At 48.8% G+C, this 24,329-nt stretch overlaps 1 pseudogene; it reads left to right on the top strand.

Annotated features, from left to right (window-relative positions):
* Positions 1-1,879: 1,879 nt before the first annotated feature.
* Positions 1,880-24,329, top strand: part of LOC124689920 — a 26,121-nt pseudogene continuing 3,671 nt past the window's right edge.

Raw genomic sequence — 24,329 nt, 5'->3', positions numbered from 1 at the left:
CTGGAGCAAGTGTACAAAATAATGGAAGATCAAAGCTCATCCATTTCACCATCACTTGATCATCCTAGCCTATGCCCACCAGCCTGGAAGATGCTAGCATCTAGGAAGGATGAATTCGTCAAGAAGCAGAAGTTCCTTGGTCGAGTCTTGGGAGAATTGCTTCTTGACTACTCGAATCAGCATCCTTGGGTAATTATATAATTCAGCTCTTGATAGCTTGCTGTAGTAGCTTGGACAAAGGCTTTTGTTAGGGGAGGGGTGGGGGACTTTCTTGAACTGTTTCTTCCAAGAATGTATGCAATCTTAATTAAGCTTGCACACAAAATATTCTTACAAGAATGTATAACCACTGATCTAGATTGCCATTTGGCAGAAACTCAAAGACAAGAGCCTTGAAGTCGCCACCTCGGGAGTCAATGCTGGAGCACACTGTTATAACGTTCACAAGGTTCCGATGGCGAATACATCTCAAAGCCTCACATTCCGCGATGCACCAGCTTCAAAGAAAAAAAAAACTTCCGCTAGCCACGCCATCGCCAAGCGTCCAAAGTCTTAAGTCGCGAATATTCACGCGAGCGCACGCGCTATTTAAGTGTATGTGTGTGTGTGCACTTAGCATAGCTCCCTCTTCTCACATCACTCAAGTGGGAAATGAGAGGTCTCCTTATAAGGGGGTCAAGATGATTCCCCACTAGCAAGGTGGGACTAAACTTCCACATGACACCACTGCTTTCATTTTTCCCCACAGTTGTGAAATTTAGTTTGGGCCGATGGGCTCGGTTGCTCTATTGGGTTCGGTTATTTGTTGCTACTGTTGGGTGAGCTTGTAAATGGATGGTGAAACACTCACATGCCAGTACTTCAATGATTGCACTGAAGAGCCCATCATTGCTTCTACTGGTGTATCTAGTACGCTCATTTTTTTAATAAAAAACGAAAATATGCATAGAGTGAACTAGTTCATGCGACACGTTTTGCCGGCGTGGCGCGATGCACGTATCTCGCTAGGAAATTAGGACTATGTTTTTTTAGAGTACGTAGTTTCCAAATAAATATAGGCTTTTTAAAGATATAAATATATAGACTTTGATGAGTACTTTAAGGCATTGAATTCATAACAATAGCATGTCTCCAAACACTGGTTAAAAGCTAACTATCGCGCACAAGTGAGTCTGACGAGGAAAAACCTCTCCATGGGCTAATTTTAGAGCATTTCCAGCCGTCTCCCCAACGAGGCCTCCGGCGGCCATTTTTTCCATTCGGACGGTGTTATTCGGCTCATCCGCGCTCCCGACTCCTCGTTTTTCCCGGATTTAGCCTTTCATCCATCCGGAGAGCCCAGGCCATCCCCGGCTTCCCGAGGCCCGGTCGGGGACTCCAGACAAAACAAAAGCACGCGAAACGTCGAGCGGACCCACGTTGTCGGTGACAGAACTGGTTGTTCCCTCCATTAATTTCGTTTTCCCTCCAAAATGCGCCGCATAGAACCATTTTCCCCGCCGAATTTCGGAGGAGCTACCGCCATTCTCCCCCATAGTTGCAGCTCCTCCTCTTCCCTTCCACCACCATGCCGCCGAAGAAGCTCGCCGATGATGGCGCGCCGAAGGCGAGGAAGCCGCGGGCGCCAAAACAGAGGCCGCCGGGCATGACAAACGCGGAGTGGGCGGCGGATGTGGAGCGGCGGCGGAAAGAAACTCGCGGCAGAGCGGAGAGGGAGAAGAAGTGCAACGCGAAGAGGGTGGCGGCGGCGGACGAACAGGCGAGGCTGATATCCATTAACTTCGTCTAGCCGCGCGTCGGCCAATTCCCCAGGCCATGGCTGACCCAAGGTATAATCGGCTCTCCTTCGGCCTTCTCGCCGGCATCGCCGGCCACGGCCATGTTCCAAGACACCTACGCCGCCGACATGGCGGGGTTTACGCCGTCACCTCCGGCGTACGAAACTGCGATGCACGAGGGCATCTTGCATGCCCTGCGACGTGGGCCGCTCTCCTTCTCCAACCCCGGGATGCTCGACATGTACGCGGACGACAACGACGGCAAGATGTTCAAGTACCTCAACGTGTTCGCCCGCATCGATGAGTGCGATAAGTGGAAGGAGGTGCCCAAGAATCTCGCCAACGGCGAGCAGTATAACCCCGACGTTCCAGCCCCTGCCTCATCGGCGGCCCGCCCCGAGCTCGGCGAGAAGAAGTTGAAAGAGCAGAAGAAGGCCGGCCATCCAGCCGACATGTTGCAGGCGTCCTTCGACAAGTGCTGGGCGGACGCGAGGGCGCACACCGCCGTGTGGGACGACAAGCACGACATGGGGTGGAAGGAGATGCTCGCCAACCAGGGCGTCCGGATTGCCTTGCTCAAGGAAACCTCCGCAGCGAAGAAGAGGAACACCGACCTGGCGTTTCTGATCGTCGGCAACGACGCCAACATGGACGATGAGACGAGGGCTTGGTACAACGCCCATCGCCAAGAAATCCTCCGACCCCCGTCGGCTGCTTCATCCACCGATTCAACGTCAAGTCCCGCCACTGTGACAACTGCAGACGCTGATGCTTCGCCGCCCGATGTCGCGCCAGACGAGGCTCAAGACGGGACCGCCGATGAGCATGTACTCGTCTAGTTTCTGTTTCGATCGCCGGAATGTGGCTGATCCGATCGCCGGACTTTGGCTATTCTTTTGTAGCGGGAAGATGATTTTTTGAAACTATCGCCGCTGATGGGCAAATGCCGGGGATGCGACTGGGAAAATGTTGCCCTCCACGCCCTTTTTACATCCAATTCGGTGTTTTTTATATCCGGATTTTCGCTCGGGGCTCAAACGGCTGGAGATGCTCTTACTAACTCAAATCACCATGGAGGAGCATGGGAATCGTCGCATGTACTTGCATGTGCGTACACAAAAGTCCAACCGAGGCGTCCGTGGAGAGGTTTCGCCTTGCTCACCCGGAGCTCGTGTGGGCGGTGCTAGACTTCTACACTAAGAGGGGTGCGAATAAGCTAGTTTGGTACAATGAGAAGGACGGTGCCTTCTAGGAATCACTTGGCGCCTCTCCCGGTGATGGCGATGACTTCTAGGTGATCTAGTATAGGGAGTGTCGAGGTCGAAGTGCCATAGTAGCGTTGTAGCTGATGTCTATGCTATGTAGTGTCGAAGTCAAGTCAGAGTAGTAGAACTAGTGTCAGAGTGTCTATCTATCGAAATGTGTCGAACTTTCAAAGTGTCCATATACTGAACTATCAAAACGGAAATGTGCGTCGAAGTGTCAATCTATGTGTCAAACTCAAATTATTTTTGAAATGTGACAAAGTTTTGAAGTTTCTACATTTCAATGTGTTTGTCCATGCCCCATTTTCGATCATCTGAAAAATATCTGAAGCCCAAATTTACATTATATGGAAATGTGTGCCCTACATTTGGCACCGAAAACAGGTCCCTAAAGGTGCTTTTTCATATACCTAATTTTGCATCATTTGTTAGGGATGATCTAATCATGCAAGGTTAAGCAACATTTAGAGCATCCATTATAAATACAGAAAAACATACATTTCAAAGTAGGACCATAACATTTTCTAAGATGACCTAGACACAACGGACTACATACCCCCTCCGTATCAAATATTCGTAGAATCCATAGAGCAAGAAAGGAAGAGTTGAGAAATAGCATGACATGGAGATCACCCTCAAGTGTGTATACAATCCCGTTGACCTTTGCATAGCGATAGTGGCACCGTGTCTTGATCCCCCTCCTCTTCATATTGCATGTGCAACACCTGATATTCAACGAGGAACCACATCATGAAAAAAGTCATTGGCATTGTAGGTGTGTTACCGCGCGAGTTCTTGAACCCTATGGAGTCGTTGATACAAAGCCATTCAAGGCTACCACCCACAAAATCCTCCACACGCCGGTGGAGATGAGGATAACAGCGCGGGAAGGCGGCACCCCACACTTTACTCGGCCATATGCTCCCGTATACACCTCTCTAGGTCACAATAGCCTCCCTCGCATATGTAAACCCTATCTCCCTCGCTCTACCATCCGGCCACACATACACCTCCCTTGGTCAACCAGCCACAAATCCACTCGTGGATTTTTTCCGGTGAACATCTCGAGCAGCAGTATACCGTAGCTGTAAACATCACCATATATTGATTGTTGAAGCTTTGTGGTCGGGGCAGGGGTAGGCGCGGACGGCGAGGTGCGCACAAGGTCGTGGTGGGCGTTGGCCGTGTAGAGCGAAGTCGGGGCAGAGGCAAGCGATACGAGCCGAGCTGGCAGCGGGCGACACGAGCTCGGTGAGCTGAGCATGTCGTGGGAAGACGATAGAGAATAGAAAGGAAAAACAAATATTTCTTTAACTACGGAATATGCCCTCCCTTGTTGCACCGCCTGGAGGGAGAGCTCAACGGCGCGGCGAATCTACTCGTCTTCGCGGGCACGGGCGTCGTCATGGAGCTTCTTCTCCGACTCGAAGGGCTCAACGAGCGCTCGTTACTAATCCGCCGCCTTGTCCGTGTGTCGCCCGTCGTCGTCGGACCACTCGAAGTTGTCGTCCTCCTTCTCCTCAGCTTCATCCTCGTCCTCCTCCTCCGCCTCGTCGTCGTCCTCCTCCTCCTCCTCCATTTGCGCATCCATTTGTGCCGCAAACGCATCGGCCTCCGCCGCCAACGCATCCGCCCGCGCCCCCAGGCCGCCTCCGTTGCTGCCAACGCCGCTGCTGACGCTCCTCCGCAGCCTTCCGTTGCTGACGCTCCACCGCCTCCCGCCGCCACTGCTCAATCGCCTCCAGCCGTTCACGGTGCTGGAGATGCCGCTCCATGTGCAGGCGATGCCGCTCTGCATGCCACCGCTCACCCATCTCCTCCGTCCGGCGCCACCGCGCCTCTTCCGTCGTGGCGGTGTCGAACACCGCTATGGTTTCCGCCAGCACCGCCTCCTCGCACGCCTCGTTCTCCGCAGCTTCCGGGTCGATGTCGAACTGCAGTGCTGGAGGTGGTGGAGGTGGTGGTGGAGATGGTGGTGGAGGGAACTGGCCGGGGCAGGGGTGGTTCATCATTGTGCAGGTGGTGTTTTTGCGATGAGGTCTGTGCTTGCGACAGAGAAAGGGGTCCCGGCGGCTGTGGTGGCTACCATTGAGCGGGGGAGACCTTTTATAGATGCCGGCATCGCTAGAAGAGGCGGGAAGATAGAGCGGGAAGAGGCTAGAAGCGGCGGGAAGAATTCGCGAGAACACGCGGTGGCGTGCGCACGCCAGCGACGCGTGGAGGCTGCGCAGCGCCGATGAGACGTCTCGCCTGCCCCTCTGTCGCCATTAAGGCAAAGTTGCGATGCTTTGTTCGTGAGTCGCTTACGCGTCGGTCCCGCCACTCTCCGCCTCGCATTTCATTGTGTCCGGCGTGCCTGGAGCATCCCCTGTGGAGCGGGGACGGGCTCGGGGCACCGAACACCGTATTGGGCCACGCCGGACGGAAAGAGCCTTTGGAGGACGCGGCTGGGAACGAAATTTTGTCCAGCGCGCCCTAAATACCTTTAGGGACGCTTTGGGGACGCGGCTGGAGATGCTCTTAGCAAGTTATAATCCAATTAGCTAGCTAATAGTGCATGTAGTAAACGCATCTATAGCATGACATCAGGCGAAAACACGATCGCGCACGGTTGTCTGGTTTGACTCAGGGTCGGAGGTTTTGTCTCCGTTTCTCGACCAAGACCTGGTTGTAAGTTCTATTGCTGAATATAAAACCACTTTTACCTGCAAAAAAAAAGATGTCGGGCAAAAGAACGATCTTCATGGCGCTAGACTGCATAAACACTGCAGCTGGGAGTAGCAGAGGGTCACGGAAGCGTACGCAGTACGCATGCGGGCAGCTTGGGCTGACCAGACATTGTTGAACCACTCTAGAGGAGTTCCCGATAGCAGGAAGTGCAGCCAGCAGTGCTAGGAGCACCGGCCGTTGTTCGGCCATGACAGATTCGTTCCCGGAAGCACGGGAAGCCTCACAAAGTGTGAGTGCTACGCATTTGTGAGCCCTACTGAAGTTACGTTTCACGCGCCATGATTGCTCGTCGCCTGCCCATGACGATGCTCGCTCACCGGGTACGATAGGCTCGACAGGTGCGCTCCTCGCCGCGCCGGCCATGATGCTAGCTAAAACACCCTTACCCCTTGAGCATTGGATCCTACTCCACGATGTATACATACGTGAGCCATCACGACGAGTGTCTCGCCGAGGCCGTCCACCTCCCAGTCGGCGGGCACTACATATATGCTTTCGTATTTGTCTACCAAGTTGTCGTTCGCACCTGGCTCTGAGAAGCCATGTTCGAGGAAGAGGAGGAGGATGGCGAGGTCGGGGCTCCATGCATGGCTAATGGTCCTTGTCCGTGGTGAGGAACCTGAGTGGAGGGGAGGGTAGCTTGACAGCGATGGACATGGTGGCGAAGTAATGAAGTTCCCAACTTCCGAAGCTGGCGCGGGACTTTACGTCCAGGCAAGTTAAATAGAGCTACATATCACAATGAGCACTCGTTGGCCAGCATATAACCTCGAATACTAAATTGGTGTGTTACAGACCCCGAAAGCGCTGTAAGACCACCTCCGAAAATGGGCGGGAAAACTCCAAACGGAAAAAGTGTCTGCCTATTGATCCGTCCATGGTGTTGGAAGAGAAGAAAGACATGCGATGTGGCAAATCACCATCCATGTAGGGTGAGGAGATCTGCACTATTGAAAACGATGTGGGATCTAAATAATAAAATAAGGCGATTCTTGTCAAAATGGTGTTCTCATAATAATAATAAAAAGTTGTCCTTGTAATCTGGGATATAATAAAACCCTTGTAGCAAAATTCCTCTTAATCAAAAAGGCAATTCTTAGGCACATGTCTTAGGTGCACATGTCGCTGCAACCAAGGGAGGTGGTCCAATATTAAACTAAATCCTCGCAATCACATGCGGCACAATTTATATTGGTATTATATTAAGGGAAAAGATCCATTGTCCGATCATGAAATGTCGACATATATATAGAAATAATATGAGCATAAGAAAATACACGCAAGAGTATTAATGTGAATACCAATCAAGCACATGAAATAAGAGGAACCCATGTATTATTGTGAGAATAAAATATGGATGGGGCGAGGTTTATATTGACACGGAATAGGTCGTGTTGATCATTTCTGGAGATTCATATGAACGCAAAAAAACAGCAACGTTGAAAGCCTTTCTCCCTCCCACCTGAAGAGATGACTAGTATAGTCAGATGGCCACTCTCACCGGTATGTCGGTTCATTGATTTATTTGCATAATTCCACTTAACTGTCACACTAATATTGGGCATGCCTACCTAGTCTGTTTTCCATCCAGCAAAGTACTACCTCCGTCCCTAGCATAAAATAAAGACGCTGATGGTGGTGGCAGGCGTGGCTGCGATGGCTCCGACATCGAGGATTGTCGATGGTGGTGAAGAGCATGGCACCGACTCACATGTTTCGTTTCCAACTGTCAACCAGCCCCACATGCAATTCTCTTGGTAATGTAGTTCCTCATACTCCTCTCTAGGTCGTGTCAACTTCCATCGGTTAATCATATACACCGGTACTTTTTCATCCAAACTTAAATTAACCTCATGAAGTTGTAAGTCCTCCATACACCTCTCTTGTATATGTATACACCTCTCTCGGATACGCCGTATGGACTAACATACACCTCTCTCGTTCGCCCAGACCCACACACACACACATTGTCTCAGTCGTTTGGATCCATGTGCACCTGTCATGGTCGTCTAGACCCACATACACCTCCCTCGTTCGCCCGGACCCACGCACACAGTCACACACATTGTCTCGGTTGTCTGGAGCCATCGGCACCTGTCACGGATGTCTAGACCACAGACACCTCTATCATTTGCTCGGACCCACAAGAACACACTGTTTGAGTCGTTTGGAGCCATGTGCACGTGTCATGACTATCTGGACCCACATATACCTCTCTGGTTCGACTGGACCCACACACACAGTCCTGGTCGTCTAGAGTCATGTGCACTTCTCACAGACGCCTGGATGCACATACACCTCTCTCCTTTTGCTCAGGCCCACAAACACACACAAACTGCCTCATCGTTTGAAGCCATGTGCACTTGTCACGCTCGTATGGACCCACCTACACCTCTCTCGCTTGCCTAGACCCCCCCCCCCCCACACACACACACTTTCTCGGTCGTCTGGAGCCATGTGCACCTGTCATGGTTGTTTCGACCCACATACACCTCCCTCGACCGTCCGGGCCCTCCTTACACCTCTCTTGATGGTTCGGCTCTACCTACATCTTCCTCAGTTATCTGGTCCCACATATACCTGTCAGAGTTGCCCTTTTCCTCTTTTTTGGCATGTTTTAAACTCAAACGATCACCGAGTGTGAACACCAAAACAATTTATGTGACATGATTGGGCCAAAAAAGCATTGACCGGGAGAAGACATAGAATCATAGATAATAACTACCTCGTAACATACATTAGGATGGGCGATGGAAGAAGGACACATGAAATGGTTGGCAATGACTGCGTCCTAGCATGAATCAAGGACCCGAAAGTGTGTGACATCGAGACGCCAGATAGAATGACGAGTAATAACTATCATTCCATGCTGGAAATAATAACGCGTGTGAATAACAACACCTGACATGTGGTGTTTGGACCATCTAGGTGTCGTCGGTGACGACACCATCGAACGATGACCATGTGGTATCCTCGGTGGCGGCTCGGCCACAACATGTGAGTCGTGGACCTTTTGAAGGTGGTGAGAGCAACGGCCTAGCAGTTTGGCCATACCATGAAATGTATGGCCGACGACCCCCCCCCCCCCCACCCACACACACACACACACACACACATATCTTACATGTACATCTCAACGATGCACACAAGACGTCGAGAGACAAGTCTCGGGGCCCAACGACATTGTTCCATCTACCGCATGCCTCTTTTGATCTATTTCGTCAACGGGGTTCTCGTCGTTATCCGTTCCTTCCAGTAGCCACTGGTATATGAAAAAAATTGGCCGGTATTGATCAAAAATCTTATAATTTGCTAAAATTTGATTTGAATTATAAATTTCCAGATATATTATATTATTATTACTGTGTACCAAATAAATCAGTGTTAGCTAGCTAGGTACTAATTAATCAACGCACGCACGATTAGGTAGATGGTGTACACTAGTCATCTGTATACTGAACTAGCAAATGAATGAGTGGTGCATGCGTCTCCCAAGTTGAAAAGGAAAAGAAAAGAAAGAAGGAAAAGCTAACCAACTCAATCTTTTTATGAGTGCAGTGCATGTGGTAGGATTAACGAACTTGGTTAATTGCATGCTAAAAAGGTGCTACACTTCGATCGGGTTTGTTCGCAAAAAGAATTAATGTGGAGAGCGCCCGCGCGCGGACGTACAGTTGTATGATTTCGATCACCATCGCGACTTTGTTTTTCCCGACCGAATCATCTTGACTGATTTTTGGTGGATGACCGAAAGTCTTTTGCTCCTGTGCTATTCGGTCAGCGGCGAGTTTGTAGTACACTGGTGGAAAAACAGGCTTCGGGTGAGCCCCATAAGTCGCGAAGGTAAAGGAACCGCGACTAATGGGGTCTTTAGTCGCGGTTCGTGTGGCGAACCGCGACCAAAGGCCTGGGCCCAGGGCGCTCGGTGGCCAGCCGGTGCACGTGGGGGGCTTTAGTCCCGGTTGGCCGGGCCAACCGCGACTAAAGGTGCTCGAAGGCCTTTAGTCGCGGTTGGCCAGGCCAACCGGGACTAAAGCCCTCCCCTATATATACCCACCCAGCAGCCAACACTTAGCCATTTGGTGCCATTCTCTTCACAAGCTTCACAAGTGGGTGTTAGGTTTGCTTTTGGTTCCTCTTATGCACATAAGGTGTTTGATGAAATGCCCCAAGAGCATGAAACAAACATGATATGAAGTGTTGGAGCCACACTTGAGCTTTCTCATTTATTTTTTCCTCCTCGATCGCGGTTAGCAACTTGAACCTTTGATGTGTCGTTGATAAAATGTGCATGTGTGTGTAGTTCATTGTTTAATTTATATTGTTTGTAGCTAGTTAGTTTAACAAATGCATGATGGTTAATTATATATTTTATATTATAATAATGCAGATGAATCGACAATGGATGTACGGTAACCGACTCTCCGGCGAGTTCAGTGCGGGTTTGAAAGATTTCCTCGTAGTGGCCAATGCGAACAAGCGGGGGGTTTTGTTATCTGTCCATGTGTTAAATGTAAGAATCAGAATGGTTACTCTTCCTCAAGAGATGTTCACATGCACCTGCTTCGGCACGGTTTCATGCCAAGCTATAATTGTTGGACCAAGCATGGAGAAAGAGGGGTTATAATGGAAGAAGATGAAGAAGGGGATGATTTCAATGATGAAAGCTATCTTGCTCATTTCGGTGATACTTTCATGGAGGATGCTGAAGGTGAAGGGGAAGGTGAAGAAGAGGCACGTGATGATCCCGTTGATGATCTTGGTCGGACCATTGCTGATGCACGGAGACGCTGCGAAACTGAAAAAGAGAGGGAGAATTTGGATCGCATGTTAGAGGATCACGGGAAGGCGATGTACCCCGGATGCGATGATGGTCTGAAAAAGCTGGGCTGCACACTCGGATTTGCTGAGATGGAAGGCACAGGCAGGTGTAGCTGACTCGGCATTTGAAAACTTGCTGAAAATGTTGAAGAATATGTTTCCAAAGAATAACGAGTTGCCCGCCACTACGTACGAAGCAAAGAAGGTTGTCTGCCCTCTAGGTTTAGAGGTTCTGAAGATACATGCATGCATCAACGATTGCATCCTCTACCGCGGTGAATACGAGAATTTGAATGAATGCCCGGTATGCACCGCATTGCGTTATAAGATCGAGGCGATGACCCCGGTGACGATGTTGAGGGCCGAAACCCGGGAAGAGGGTTCCCGCCAAGGTGATGTGGTATGCTCCTATAATACCACGGTTGAAACGTCTGTTCGGGAACAAAGAGCATGCCAAGTTGTTGCGATGGCACAAAGAGGACCGTAAGTCGGACGGGGAGTTGAGACACCCCGCGGATGGAACGCAATGGAGAAAGATCGACGAGAGAGTTCAAAGATTTTGCAGCCGACGCAAGGAACATAAGATTTGGTCTAAGTACGGATGGCATGAATCCTTTTGGCGAGCAGAGCTCCAGCCATAGTACCTGGCCCGTGACTCTATGCATCTACAACCTTCCTCCTTGGTTGTGCATGAAGCGGAAGTTCATTATGATGTCAGTGCTCATCCAAGGTCCAAAGCAACCCGGCAACGACATCGATGTGTACCTAAGGCCATTAGTTGATGAACTTTTACAGCTGTGGGGCAGACCTGGTGTCCGTGTGTGGGATGAGCACAAAGAAGAGGAATTTGACCTACGAGCGTTGCTTTTCGTAACCATCAACGATTGGCCTGCTCTTAGTAACCTTTCGGGACCTGTCAAATAAGGGATACAATGCATGCACGCACTGCTTACATGAGACCGAAAGTGTACATTTGCCAAATTGTAAGAAGAACGTGTACCTTGGGCATCGTCGATTTCTTCCGAAAGGTCATCCAAGTAAGAAAGAAAGGCAAGCATTACAACGGCAAGGCTGATCACCGGCCGAAGCTCTGCGGAACACACCGGTGCTGAGGTATTTGATATGGTCAAGGGTTTGAAAGTCATCTTTGGAAAGGGTCCCGGCGGACAATCGGTTCCGAAGGGAGCCGACGGGCACGTAGCCATGTGGAAGAAGAAATCTATATTCGGGAGCTAGAATATTGGAAAGTCCTAGAAGTCCGATCCGCAATCGACGTGATGCACGTTACGAAGAATATTTGCGTGAACATCCTAAGCTTCTTGGGCGTGTATGGGAAGTCAAATGATACAAAGGAAGCACGGCAGGACCAGCAAAGTTTGAAAGACCCCGATGACCGGCATCCGGAACGGTTTCAAGGTCGTGCCGGCTACGCTCCGACCAAAGAAGAGAAGGTCATCTTTTTTGAATGCCCGAGCAGTATGAAGGTCCCGTCAGGATTCTCGTCCAATATAAAGGGAATAATAAACATGGCGGAGAAAAAGTTCCAAAACCTGAAGTCTCACGACCGCCACGTGATTATGACGCAATTGCTTCCGATTGCTTTGAGGGGCTCTGCCGGAAAATGTTCGAGTAGCCATTGTGAAGCTATGTGCATTCCTCAATGCAATCTCTCGGAAGGTAATCAATCCGAAGTTCTACCACGGTTACGTGAACGATGTGATCCAATGTCTTGTTAGTTTCGAGTTGGTGTTCCCGCCATCCTTCTTCAATATTATGACGCACCTCCTGCTTCACCTAGTCGATGAGATTTCCATTCTCGGTCCTGTATTTCTACACAATATGTTCCCCTTCGAGAGGTTCATGGGAGTATTAAAGAAATATGTTCGTAACCGTGCTAGGCCGAAGGAAGCATCGCCAAGGGCTATGGAAATGAGGAGGTAATTGAGTTTTGTGTTGACTTTGTTCCTGACCTTAAGCCGATTGGTCTTCCTCAATCGCGGCACGAGGGGAGACTAAGTGGAAAAGGCACGATCGGAAGGAAATCAATGATATGTATGGACGGCCATTCTCCGACTGAAGCACACCACACGGTTCGACCAATTCCAGCTTGGTGGCTCCGTACTTTGAGAAACACAAGAATATTTTACGCTCGGACAACCCCGGGAAGCCTGAATCCTGGATTAGGAAGGCCCACATGGAGACTTTCGGCGGTTGGTTGAGAAAACATTTAATGAGTGACAATAAGGTTGTAGATCAGTCTGTACATGTTGGCCAAGACACCATCTTCGACTATAACGACTTTCCAAGGGTACGAGATAAATGGGAATACATTTTACACGATCGCCCAAGATAAAAAGAGCACCAACCAAAACAGTGGTGTCCGCTTTGATGCAGCAACCGAGAATGGGCAAAAGGTCACATATTATGGTTACATAGAGGAGATATGGGAACTTGACTATGGACCCTCCTTTAGGGTCCCTTTGTTCCGGTGCAAATGGTTCAAGCTAACAGGAGGTAGGGTAAAGGTGGACCAGCAATACGGAATGACAATGGTGGATTTCAACAATCTTGGTTATCTTGACGAACCATTCGTCCTAGCGAAAGATGTCGCTCAGGTTTTCTATGTGAAGGACATGAGTAGCAAACCGAGGAAACGGAAAGATAAGAAAACGATCAGTACATCATGCGATGATCCAAAGCGCCACATTGTTCTTTCAGGGAAAAGAAACATCGTGGGAGTGGAGGACAAGACGGACATGTCGAAGATTATAATATGTTTGCTGAAATTCCGCCCTTCAAAGTGAACACCGACCCAAGCATTAAGTTAAATGATGAGGATGCTCCATGGATACGGCACAATCGTAAGCAAGCAGGGACACAAGGGAAGAAATGATGTGTAATAATTTATTGTACCAAACTTTGTTGAATGAATCATGTGTTTGGTGTCCATTTTCGAATGATTCAATTGACTCGAGATAGCACTGATGATACATGAAATTTGGAGTGACTAAGTCATACTCCTGCATACATAAAATTTGGAGTGACTAAGTCATACTCCTGCATATAGGAAATTTGGAGTGACTAAGTCATACTCCTGCATACATGAAATTTGGAGTGATTTAGTCATACTCCTGCCTAGGCGTATAATATGCATACTCGTAGTCTTCATAGCCGCCGCCGTTGTACCGGTAGTCGTCGCCTTCTAAGTTACCGGCATCGTCGTCGCTGCTCGTCGTCGCTGTCGTCGGGCGGCGCTCGTGGCTCGAACCGAGGGTAGCGCAGGCGGGGGATATCGCCGGCCGTGATGTAGTCCATGACGCTCGCGAGTCCGGCCGTACCACCATAGCCGACGGCCGGCCTCGTGGAAGTTTCCGGGAGGCGAGACCGTCCTCCTCAAACTCGGCGAGCGCCCTCTCACGCCGATTGATGAAGAAGGCGTCCCAAGTATGCTGGTTATCGGGATGCCGGCGGGGATTCATCCGCTGCTCCGGCGTGAGGTCGAGGTAGTAGTGGTTCGTGATGGCCGCCCGGCGCGCAGTACCCCGAGGGACGGGAGGGACCGGCACGCCGCCGGCGCTTAGGCTCCGGCCGGCGAGGGACGCGGTAGCCCGGAGGGCAAGGGTAGTTCGAGGCGCAAAGCTCCTCCACCTGCTGGTAGGTTAGAGTGGGTGCGGTGGAAGCCATGAGAGAGTGATGAGAGATTGTAGAGATGTGATGCTGGCCAAGCCGGGCTACCTATATGTAGTGACAAATGGCGGGAAAAATGGGAGCGGGAAGACATGAGGCGGGAAGAAAGAGGCGGGGAGAAAGTGGCGGGAAGAAATTGGCGGGAAAAAATTGGCGGGAAGAAAGAGGCCGGAAGAAATTGGCGGGAAACAATTGGCGGGAAGAAAGAGGCGGGAAGACAGGGAAGAAATGGCGAGAAGACGAGGAGGGAAGAGGGGGGGTCGGAGGAAAGAGGCGGGAAGAGGGGGCCAACGAACTTTTGAATTGAATTAATTTTATTTTTATGAATTTTTGATAATTTGTATTTTTAAGATTTTGAATTGAATTAGTTTTATTTTTCTGATTTTTTTGATATATTATATGTATTTTTAAGATTTTGAATTGAATTAGTTTTATTTTTCTGAATTTTTTGATATATTATATGTATTTTTAAGATTTTGATTTGAATTAGTTATATTTTTATGAATTTTTTGATATATTATTTGTATTTTTAAGATTTTGAATTGAATTAGTTTTATTTTTCTGAATTTATTGATATATTATTTGTATTTTTAAGATTTTGAATTGAATTAGTTTTATTTGAATTAGTTTTATTTTTCTGAAATTTTTTGATATATTATTTGTATTTTTAAGATTTTGAATTGCATTAGTTTTTTTCTGATTTTTTTGATATATTATTTGTATTTTTAAAATTTTGAATTGAATTAGTTTTATTTTTCTGAATTTTTTGATATATTATATGTATTATATGATTTTCAAAAAAGAAAAGTATTTTCAAAAAAGAGCTTTAGTCGCGGTTGGCCTGGCCAACCGCGACTAAAGGTCCTTGCGCGCGGGAAATTAAAAACCGGGCGAAAATCCCTTTAGTCGCGGTTGGGGTCGCCAACCGCGACTAAAGGTAACCCTTTAGTCGCGGTTGGCCACCCCAACCGCGACTAAAGCCCCATCCCTATATATTCCCGCGCCGCCCCGCGGGCGCATTTGTTCTCGATCTTCTTCCTCTCGCTCGCTCCGTCAGGCTGCCGCGCTCTCGCTCACTCGCCGTCGCCGTCGACAGGCTGCCGCGCCTCGCCGTCTCCGTCGCCGCACTCGCCGTCGCCGCCGCCGTCTCGTACGTCGCCGCCCCGCCCACACCTGTCGCGCGCGCGCGCCCGTCGATCTCCTACGCGCGCCCCTCTCGTCGTCGCCGGCGCCGCCGCCGCTCGCAGTGAGAGAGAGGAGAGGGAGAGCGCGGCGCCGTGGCCGCGCGCGCCGCTGCTCGCCGGCGCCGCTCTGCTCGCCTGAGAGAGAGAGAGGAGAGATCGAGGCCGGCGGCCGCCCCCGCGCGCGCGGTGAGAGACAGAGAGAGGGAGAGGAAGAGCGCCCCGGCATTTTTTTTCTTTTTTTTTTAGTTTTTGTTCTTGTTAATTTTAAAACAAAAAATAACTAAAATTTGAGTTAAAAGTTTGTGTAAAATTAAAAAACTAAAATTTGACTTAAAAAGAACTACAATTTGACTTAAAAAAGATTGTGTAAAAAAACTAAAATTTGACCTAAAAAAGATTGTGTAAAAAAACTAAAATTTGACTTAAACGAATTAACGTGTTGTTAATTAAAATTGTAAACTAATTAAAATTTGACTAATTAAGTTTTCTTAAGTTACAGAATTTTGATCACTAAAATTTTTACTAAAATTTGTTTTTTTAACTTAACTAAAAATTTGTACACTAACAAAAGTTTGACTTAACAAAATTTAACAAATATGTAATATGTAACAAAATTTAACAAATTCTAATGATCAAAATTTTAACTTAAGATAACTTAATGATCAAAATTCTGTAACTTAAGAAAACTTAATGATCAAATTTTAAATGATCAAATAATAGTAAAAAATTTCTTAAGTTAAAATTTTGATCATTAAGTCTAAATTTTGTTAAGTTAAAATTTTGATCATTTAGTCTAAATTTTGTTAAGTAAAATTTTAACTTAACAAAATTTTATTTGGGATCGAGAGGGGCGGCGAGGGTTATGTGTCCTCGGCACCGCCACAGCCCTCTCGGTCACCGCCACACCGGTCTCTCGGTCACGCGGTCACTGCGTCCCCCTTTCGCCACCGCCACCGGTCTCTCGGTCACGCGGTCACTGCGTCCCCCTTTCGCCACCACCACCGTTCTCTCGGTCACGCGATCACTGCGTCCCCCTCTCGCCTCCCTCGTCGCCCTCTCTCTTTATATGTAGAAGAGATGTGATAATGCTGGCATATACACAATTAATTTGTTTTGACTACATGTTTTCGGGACCGACATATGGCGAACGATAGAGCTGACCCGATTCCGGACAACTATGATCCGGACGTCGAAGACCATATGTTCGGCATCATAAATGGCGATATTCCATTTGTGCCGACCGGAGAAGAAGAAGATGATATCTCTTCTTATCCGAACCTTGAGGGTGAAGATGAAGGGCGCCGTCGGCAAGATGATGCCGAAGAAACGTCGATAAACGACGATCTTCAATTGGAAGTAGCAACCACCTCCGGCGCCGAGGTATATATATATACATATTGAGCGTCCGGTGATAGAACTAACCGATTTGAATAAATGTGTGTGTACTAACGCGCGCGACTCTCTTTCTTATTTTAGCCCTCGGCCGGATCGTCGAAAAAATCGAGTACGTCGTCAAAGCGTGGCGCAACCAAGACGATGAAAGCGGGAGAAACATGCACCATCGATGTTGTCGACGAAGCAACCGGCAGGCCGCTGGAGCCCAGCAAGAACGCCACCAAGTTTGTCGGCCAATGCGGAGCCGTTGTTAGAGACAACGTCTCGATCACCCGCCAGAGTGGAATGAGCCAAAGAAGGCACGTGTTGGTTTCACTTTTGTCGATAAGAGAGAAAAAAGATTGCTTCAACAAGCTTATGGAACATTTCGTTCTACCTCCGGAATACCGCAAATACGATGAGGAGGGTAACAAGATTGCGGAAAACAAGAAGAGGCGCAAGCTAGTCAAACAGTTCGCTCTTTCTAGGATGGCCAACGCATTCCTGAAATACAAGCAAAATCTAGCCCATGACTTTGTCAACCAGGGCAAGACTCCGGATTTCAAAGGACAATATGAGAAACCGCAACATGATTGGCCAGAATTTGTGAAGCAAAAGAAATCGGAGCAGTTCCTTGAACTATCGAAAAAAATAAGGAAAATGCGGCCAAGAAGGAGTACAATCATAAAATGGGGCCGAGGAGGGTATCGCTTTTGGCAGCCTAGGTGGGAGAAGATGGAGAACGAGCCGAGGGCGCGAGGAATCCGTCCGAGTACGGAGGGATGGGACCCAAGGGCCAAAAGCCGGTGGTACGGGCATGGGGGATCGCTGAACCCGGAGACGGGGAGTGTGTTTACCAGGGCAAAATAATTACACCTACCCAAAACCTTATTGAGGCAATGAGGGATGCTCAAGAGGGGAGGATCAAGTTCAACGGAGAGAACGACGCCCGACAAAAGCCCTCGGGAATCCCGAACACGGAGGACGTGTACGAGGCATGGGGCCCATTCCGTGGAAAATAGGGTTCCCCGTAACGATGACCCGTACGGTTACGAAGCCGTAAGAGAAAGATGGATCGGGAAAAAGATGTTGTGGCGCAGTTGGTAACGGAAATGGATGTGATGAAGAAAACCGTGAGTGTACTAGTAGCCGAAAGAGAGGCAGCTCGGGCGCAGCATGAAGATCATCCAATGGATCTCGGAAGCCGGCAGCGGAGAAGAAGCAGCGTGGCTTCCACGGAGGCCTCACCGGCCGGTGCACCGACGATAGAAATTACTGCACCGGAGCCTCCGGTGGTCGAAATTACTGCACCGGAGCCTCCTCGCTACCCCGTGGACGATATAAAGGAGATGAAAGCATGTCATCCGTATTATCCTATCGGGAACATGTCCATGAAGGTAGCCATCGGCGAGTGCTTTACCACCGGAGCACTCCACCACAACAACCCCATTCAAGATGGCTATGCTCGTGTCACGGTGGAGGAGATAGTCCAAGGGTTTGAGGACCTGGACATTGACATTGCTACACCTGAAGGGGTGAAAAGACTTGGAGATGTCAAGCGCCAGTTCATTCTATGGCAGAAGAAATTTATCAAGTTTCCAGGCGAGGCGCCAACAAGTCCAGCCCCGTACGGTGGTGGTGGTGGCGGTGGCGGTGACGGTGGCGGTGGCGGTGGCGGTGACGGTGGCGGTGGCGGTGACGGTGGCGGTGGTGCTTCACCTAATACACCTCATTCACGTCAGCCGACGCCGCCCCCGGTCCTCGTCCGGCGGGTGATCGGACACCGGTACCGCCCCCAATCCACCTCCGGCGAAGAAGCGAAGCAGTCCCGGGTTATTAACCCGGACCCTTACGTACCTAAGAAAACAAAGGTACCGGAGGTATCACCGAAGCCTCTCCCCACGAGGCCTTGGGAAAGTAGTGCCGAGGAAGTCGAGGCGGGCGCGGCTGCTGATTTAGAGAAATGGAAGGCGAGCGTCAAGAAGAAAATAGAGGGCGAGCCCAAGCCGGTATATTCCGACAAGGAAAAGCGAGTGGGCTAAGTCATTTTTGAACACACCGTCCCAAGCCGCGAAGAATCTGCTCGACGACTATTTACGTGAACTTCGTAGGCAAGCACTCGCGTTCAAGAGGAACCAAGAGTCTCGCGGAGAAGAAAGCCTTGGAGGACGAGGCCGAGACAAAATTAGAAAGGGGGAAAGAAGTTGCCCAGCTCGGGGAACAAAGTAAACAATCGATCGCCCCGCTCATAGTGCAAGCCGCCGGTCCGGATGCCCCCGATATCATAGCAGCTGCGGCAGCACATGGATTGACCGTAGAAAGTGCCGAGAGAACAAGCGGCCGACTTAGGTATCACTCTTCGTGCACTCGTTAGGCCTTGATGAGGCGCCAATGAAGGACGTAGTATTTACATATGTGAAGAATGGCCCTCTCATCGAGCCTCGCGCAGAAGAGGATCTACCTCGACAAATGAAAGGTCTGCTAAATTGGTACAAGGGTTACATAAAACATAAAGACGCCAAAGACTATATCTATGCGGAAGTTAAATATGAGCATCACTTCAAACGTTACCGGGTACAAATTCCTCCGAGTGAATTGTTCCGGACTGTTCAATCTGCGCGACCTCGACAAATCTATCATCGGTTGCTACGTTCGTAAGTGATTTATTAATTTCTACCCCATCTCGTTCATTGCCTGCACTATATATATATATATTGTCCTAACTATCTTGTGGTGTACGCTATTATGCAGAATGAAGAAGCGGGAAATGCGAATAAGGAACATCCATGATGTTGGGTTCATTGACCCACACATCGTTAATTCATATGTGTTAGAACACCACCCCGCCGATGTGGAGGAAGACCTGTGGCGGTTTATTAGAAAACAGCAACGAGAAAAGTGATATTCTATTTCCTTACCATTTTGGGTGAGTGTTTCTGTCTTGAGCACATTCTCTTTTGTTTACTCCATGCATGGTATGTGGCTAATCGATGAGTTATGCATGATCGTGCATGTATCGTGTCCGCAGGTTCCACCGGATTCTTATGGTAATTAAAGTTCAGACCTCCTCGGTTCTCGTCCACGACTCTCCGAATATGGATCCGGCGCTTTGGGGCGACATGAGAAAAATGATGCAAAAGTAATTATTTTCATTCATTTGCGCTCTATATCGATCGGCCTATTTCGTTCATCATTTCCTAATATCAAGTAACTAATTAATAACTCTCTTGTTTATTTAATTTTCTTTGCCTCGTAGGGTTTGGAGACGGTTCGTAGATACCAAGGTCGGTGAATTCAAAAAAGAGCTAAATTTTAAAATGGCAGTGCGGACGACCGGGGATACTCAGCCACCGGGGACCAATCTATGTGGATACTATGTTTGTGAGAGGATCCGGAGATACTGCAATGAGCGGGACCAGAAGTGTGAGAACAACATCCTGAGGAATAACCTCCGGAAGACGCTTAGTCCAGAAGCTCGCTTCCGACCACTTCAAGAGGAACTAGCTGGATGGTTCGCGAGGGAAGTCATCGATCCTAGAGGAGAACACTATTACGATGACGTAGAACTTTATATGCACCAGAATTTGTAACTAACTTGTTCAAAATTGTATATGGTCATCCGATATTGAATATATATTGTATATGGTCATCCGATATTGAATATATATTGTATATTCCTCTTGAATTCTTTTTGGTTCTAATTTCAAATTTGTTTGAAATTGTACATTCATATGCATGTATGTATACAGTACCGTAGAATATGTGAAACTCCTTCAAAATTAAAACCCAAAAGAAATAAAATAATACAAATTAAAAAGAAACCAGATTTAGGGGGAGGGGGGCTAAACCCTAAACCTCGCGGAGGCCTTTAGTCGCGGTTGGCCGAAGAACCGCGACTAAAGGTCCTCCGCCTCGGCGCCGCCTCGCGGCCCACGTGGACGGGCCTTTAGTCGCGGTTCGTAAGGAACCGCGACTAAAGGGGGGGCCTTTAGTCGCGCTACTTTGGTCGCGGTTGCGCCACCGCGACTAATGGCAGTTGCCAACCGCGACCAAAGCCCCTTTTTCCACCAGTGGTAGTTTTGCTCTTTTTCGATCTTTTCTCTTGCAACGAAACGTCGAAAGAAAGAAACCGGCAAAGGCAAGGCAATAATAGTGAAGGAAATGGCTTCTATACCATTGACAAACTCTGCAATGGCTCATTTGCCATTGAACAAGTTACAGTGCTTATATACCAAGCACAAACAAATTTAATTGCTTATATACCACTGGCTGTTAGTCAAACGTTATCTTAGTCTATTAAGAGGACAAAATGACTGCTTTGCCCTCAATGGCAAATAAGCAACAATTGTAAAACATGTCTAGATGTTTTTTTTTTGGAATTTTCTGTTCTTTTTTTACAGGGAATTTTCCATTTCTCTAATGGGTGAAGCGTACCGACCCTTATACATACATGCATCCCCGAACATTAATGAAGTATTTTCCTTAATATTTATTCATTCCATCGTTAAACAACAACAAATGAGATAGATCATGGTGGTTATCATGTAAATCGTTAGACTTTGTCACTGTCTTTCCTTAAAGGAAAATTGCTCATTCGGGTATTATCAAGCACTTGTGAGACGTCTAGCCTATGTTGTAGCTTTGCCATTGCAAGCTCCACACCTGAATCCTGATTCCTTAAGCCTTACCAGATAAGATAGGAATTTTTCTACGCTGAGGGTAAGATAGGAATTTTTGGATGGATTGAGAGAGACACTAACGAGTGACTAACATCGATGGGAAATAACTAGAACTTGCTTGTGTTCGGTATATAAGAACTGCAGCTTTGTTGGATGGAAAATAAGCCATTGTGTAGGTTTTTCAATGTACAGAAGCAATTTTCTCATAATAGTGTCGCCTAGTCCATCGACTGCTGATCCGCGGGCTGAAAAGAGCAAACAGCACACGCCGATGGTTGCGTCTCACTAGTCACTAGTCATACAAGTCGCGAAGTGCTGGGGGCTCCATTCGGTGAGACGGATCAGCAGTTTGTGTCGCCCTTTTCCTCTTTTTTCTTAGAAAAAATGACCATCAACTATGAACACTGAAATAGATTATTGGACATAATCAATTCAGAAAACTATTGATCACGACAAGACATAAATCATAGAAAACGACTACATCGTAGCACTAAACTAGGACGCGCGATGGCGGATGGACACATGAAACAATCGGCAATGACTGCACCCTAGCATGAATCAAGGGCCCTGAAAGTGCGCCACGTCAGGGCGACACATGAAATGACGAGTAATAACTATCATTCCATGTAGGACATAATAACACTTGACGCAGTCTTTGGACCGGCCAGGAGAAGTTGGTGACGATACCACCCAACGATGACTATGTGTCGGAACATGTGAGCCGTGGACCTTTTGATGGTGGTGAGAACAACAAGCTCGTAGTGTGGCCATACCATGGACGTACGGCCGAGGAGCTTTGATCCGTTTGATGGTTGGACACAAAACAAACACCTTGATTTTGTCCCAACGGCAGAACCCCTAAGGGCACATCCAACGGGGCGACGCCATTTCGGATATCCAAATTAGCCGCGCGCGTCCGTTTGCATCGGCTCAAATGGCTGAATTTGACCTCGTATCCGTTTGCGCCAGGGGTGTTCCTAGCGGTCTGATGCATGAAAAGAGCAGTTTTTTTCATTCAATAAAACTCATAATTTTATTACTTTACAAAATGATAGAGAAAATAAAGTTTAAAAGGGTCGTCATGGCCTACTAAAACCTTGCCATCAACTATTGCTCGTCGTCGTTGATGAGGTCAATGATCTCCGCCGTCCACCATCGCAGTTGGTAGACCAACGGTGGAGGTGGAAGGGGGGCCGGCGATGGAGGAGGAACAGGATCATGCGGTGACAGAGGCCACGGATCCCAGGTCGGGGATGGAGCAGGAGACGACGCGCACGCGTGCGTGCGTGTCGGTGTGGCTGGAGGAGTCGCCGATGTCCCCTGCGACAACCATGATTCACGAAGCTGGACGCCGAGTCCGTCCCACATAGCGAGCTGGTCGAGGTCGCTGTTGGCCATGGCGATGGCGATGGCCTCCTCCTCACTGATGCCCGGCGGCTAGGTCTTCGGATCCCAGCCCGGGCAATCGTCGCTTTTGTTGTTTGTCCCGAGGACCTGAACATCGCCGTCCCCATACTCGCCCTCGCCATCTCCATCGTACTCGTCCTCGGCATCGAGCTCACGGGTGAACAAGTCAACATCGCCAAGGTATCCCACTCGGCGTTGCGCATCAAACTCCCCGCCCCCGAACGAGATCCAATTGTACGAGGTCACCGCGAACGTTGGAACGTCGCGCAGATCCGGCGGCAAGATGGCTCGGTGGGGCAGGACCTCTCGGCGACGGTCTCATCCCTCACAGGGGATGGTAGGGACCAGTACGCGGTCGAAGTTCAGGTACCAGCCCCCTCCCGCCAGGCCCGCATCCGACCATGGCACCGGCCGGTTCTCCTCCTAGAGCTGACGCGCGACGTCGACGGTGACGTACCGCTTCTTCCCGCCTTCTTGCCGGAACCCGAGCCACCGGCCTCGTGGTCGTTCTTCCCGTTGCGGTATGGCCAGCCCTTCCCCATGGTGTCGGTTGTGTGTGTGTGTGTGTGTAGCAAGGTGGAGGGATATGCCAACGGCCCTTTAAAAGACTGGGATGGCCCCAGTGACTTCAATGCCAGGCCATTGTAGACGATGCGACGCCGCCCACCAACGCATGCGCTCGTAAGGCGAGGCGCATCATTAACGCAGTACAAAAAAGCTGCGACGCGACGCCCGTCAACTTTGCCTTGCTGAGGGTGAAGCATCAGGATCCGCGTAGACGCATTCGCGTAGCGTATTTAGACCGCGTATGCGTCTCGGCGGGCTGCTGTGTTTGGGTGCAGATGCATTTTTTAGCTACACGGTCCGAAACGGATCCCATGATCCATTTGGTTTTTCGTCTCGTTGGAGATGCCCGGTTTGGCCCGTTGGCTATTTTGTCCCCAGTGTATGTGTTCCGAGTTACTAATTGATTTGGTTTTGTTAACAACTCAGTGTAGTATTAGAAAAGAAAAAGTTTGAGTCAATTGTAATTTAAAACGGAGGACCGGGAGTGGAAGTGATTAAAGTAGTTATCATTTCGACGGCCAAATCGCGGCTGAAGTCAGTGCATTTATCTATTGGAGCAGCATTCTTGGAGATGTAGTCATGATTAGGTAGGCAAGTTGAAAAGGAAAAGAAAAGATAGGCGCGAGATGTAGTCACGAGTGCAGTGCAGTATGTACGTGTGGTGCACGTAGTGCAGGTAGTAGTAGATTAAACAAACTAGTATAACTAATATCCTCCAGAAAAAGAAAAAACTAATAACTGGGTTAATTCCAGGCAAAGTTCGTACACTCGATCGCTGTCTAGTGCACGTACGAGTTTCGTTCCTTCGTTGGTAATCTCCGTGCATGTGCGGAAAGC

Source organism: Lolium rigidum, chromosome 2 (genome assembly GCF_022539505.1).
Source record: "Lolium rigidum isolate FL_2022 chromosome 2, APGP_CSIRO_Lrig_0.1, whole genome shotgun sequence".
Classification (NCBI taxonomy): domain Eukaryota; kingdom Viridiplantae; phylum Streptophyta; class Magnoliopsida; order Poales; family Poaceae; genus Lolium; species Lolium rigidum.
Note: the sequence above shows the minus strand (reverse complement) of the source record. Positions and strands in the feature narration are given on the sequence as shown.